The sequence below is a fragment of the Triticum dicoccoides genome, chromosome 4A (genome assembly GCF_002162155.2).
Source record: "Triticum dicoccoides isolate Atlit2015 ecotype Zavitan chromosome 4A, WEW_v2.0, whole genome shotgun sequence".
In the NCBI taxonomy this organism is placed as follows: domain Eukaryota; kingdom Viridiplantae; phylum Streptophyta; class Magnoliopsida; order Poales; family Poaceae; genus Triticum; species Triticum dicoccoides.
This window is the reverse complement of record NC_041386.1, coordinates 106,977,766-106,980,904: the sequence shown is the minus strand read 5'-3', so window position 1 is coordinate 106,980,904 and position 3,139 is coordinate 106,977,766.

Here is a 3,139-nt window from a genome sequence, read left to right as displayed (position 1 = left end):
TAGTCCCTCCTCTGAAGCCATCTCCATTGTGTTTCCCTTCTCTAACGGATCTCGCACCATCACCTCTCATGTCTCCTACCGTGAACTAATATTGTTGTTCCTCTCCACCTCAAAAAATCGTCTACACATCAACATGGCCCACCGTTCATCTTGCCATGTCCAAGTACCATGCCGCTAGACAACTCTCTAAGTAAAGATACATAGAAAGACCTCCGCCCGAACCCCTTGAACTTAACCTTGCCCGCAGTAGAGTAATGGCAATGACAACACCATTGCTACTTGGGGAGCACATGAAGAGCAACCACATGCAACAACAAAGAAGCAGAAGAATAAGAAAGCAAGAAGTAGGACAAAGATTGTGAAAGGACAAATTTGTCCCTAAGTGGGTGTTGGTGTTAGACAATCGATTAGGGAACTAATAGTATTCATGAGTTATATGAACGCGTTCTAGTCCCATGAAAATGAAAGAAATGTAGTCAAAGACCCTCTACACAAAAAGTCAATATGAAGATGACATATACAAATTGTGCTATGTTTTTGCTTCTCTATGTTAGTGGTAGGAAAGCCATAATGTATGTATGCTCGGGGGAAGCCCAGAGGCTCTAGATTGTACTATGGATTGTCAAGATTGGCTACCAGACATCCTAGAATATTAGCCAGAGCGGTCCAAATCTTCTGTCCCCGGAGTTAGCTCGGAGGCTTTGAGCTTATTTCGGGCCATCCAGTCCCACTACTATGAAACCAAAATATTGTTCGCCTCAGAACTCTAGACTTGACCCGGAGATTTCAGGTGACACACACAAAAATCCATATAGCAAAAAATAGGGAGGCCTGCTATAGGACGTTTATGAGTTTTAACGGGAGGGGGAAGGTCGAATAGACTGAAGTTTTAGTTGGCCAAATTTAAGCATAATCTACGGATGAATGTATTCTACACTCATATCGAAGTATAAATTCTAAGATATTTGAAAGTGCAACTAATGCCCCGGTGGTTTTGGTAATTACTAATAACATATATGTCATTGAACTGATGACTATTCAAAGATAGATTTCAGGAAAGTTCAATGTTGGCATGGCAAGGACATGTGGATGTGGACCCCTCAAAATGCTCAGGAAGCATATTGGCAAAATCTTCAAGATTCATCATTTTTGGTTGAGTAATCCAAGATCACATTGAGTCCATAGGAAACCAATACTATTAAAAGGGGGCGAGGTTTTGATCATGACTTATTTGCTTAAAGTGCTTGAAGATATTTCTCCCAAACCCTCAGCCACTTTCCCACATTCCAATCTGTCAAAACCCTAAAGCCAAACTCGGTCTCACAGAAACTCTCACACCCAGAACCACCGAGTTACTCAAGACAGTGCCACTAGCCAAACCCTAGAAACTCAGCACAACCGAGATGGCATTCGGTCCCAGCGAAGTGTAGTGACCAAGTTTCTATAACCAGTCGAAGTCACTTCGGAATTACCGAAATGGACCAATCAGAATTATGAGACAAGTGGATCTGTTCGATCTCAACAAAAAGACTAACGTTCAAATCTTTTACACTATTCGGTCTCACTGAGATTTCTTTTTGGTGTCACCGAGTTATGCATAAAGTTTGTAACCGTTGGATTTTTGGTGATGGCTATATATACCCCTCCACCACTCACTCTCAGAGAGAGCCACTGGAATGAAACTACACCGTTCATTTTCTGAGAGAGAACCACCTACACTTGTGTTGAGATCAAGGCATTCCAATCCAATCATTTGAACCTTGATTTCTAGCCTCCCCAAGTTGCTTTACACTCCAATCCTTCTCCTACCCAAGCCAAATCTGTGAGAGACTGATTGAGTGTTGAGGAGACTATGTTCTGAAGCACAAGTCCACAACAACAACACTTATTACCTTTTGGAGAGTGGTGTCTCCTAGATTGGTTAGGTATCACTTGGGAGCCTCCAAGATCATATGAAGTTGGACTAAGGAGTTTGTATGGGCAAGAAGATCGCCTACTTCATGAAGATCTACCCTGAGTGAGGCTATGTTGGATTCAGGGCTCCGCAGACCCAAGAAAGGTTCGAACTCTGGGCGTGTGCGAGGAACTCAACCTCTCCAGCCAGCCGACTCGTCGTTCCCACGGCCTAGCTCAATGAATAGAGAAGGTAAGAGACACGACAATTTACCCAGGTTCAGGCCACCTTGCGGTGTAAGACCCTACTCCTGCTTTGGGGTGGATTAGTCTCACGAGGGGCTGGGGATGAACTGGTACAGAGGAAGAACAACCACAGGAGGTCTGTTCTTGTGGGTGTGAGCTAGTGAAGGTTTGGATTGGATCCGCCCCCTCTATGGTGGTGGCTAAACTATATTTATAGTGGCCTTGGTCCTCTTTCCCCAAAACTAAGGCGGGAAGGGATCCCACAGTGGCCAATTTTGAAGGGGGGCAAGTAGTACATCTTGCCCTGACGAAAGTTGGTCTTCGCCTGCAAAGCTTCTGGTCATGACGCCATGGTGGGCTCGGCGATGACATCGGTCCTGTCATCCTGGCAGTCTTGGTCTCATTGCACGGGAATGGGAACCTTTGGCTGGTTCCTCGGGACTCCGCACATGGGCTTGCCTCCTTAGCACCAAAGAGGAAACCTGCTCCTTTGCACCCGCTGGCGCCCGCCTGGCCTTGGTCGTCATGGCTTGCGTCACCCAAACCTCATGAAAGGGGTGCTTGCATAGGAATATCCACTCCTCATGAGCCAGCCTGGGGAGGCCGCTCCCTCCGGAGGTCATGGTGTCATCCGCCTCGCGAGGGTCTTGTCTTGCCGATGCTGAAGGTGGGCTGTACCAGGCCGTCCATGGAGCCACGTCGTGGGCCGCAGGCAGGCAAGTCTGGGTATCCTGGTTCCCAGGACGCCGACAGTAGTCCCCGTGCCTAGCGCGCGCTCGGGCTTGGCTTCGAGGCGAAGCCAAAGGGCAAGGGCAAAGCGCCGCAGGCCCCAATCGCCTGCGGGCCAAGTCGATGCGTGGCGCTTGATGGAACATGGGCGTCTTCACTTCCCCATGCTGCCTCGGCAACCGTCCGACTGGACAACTTCCTGTCAAACGCGGCCCAACCATCATTGCCCGTCGTGCCCATCCTCTGCTTCCTTCTCTTTCCCGCGAGCTTG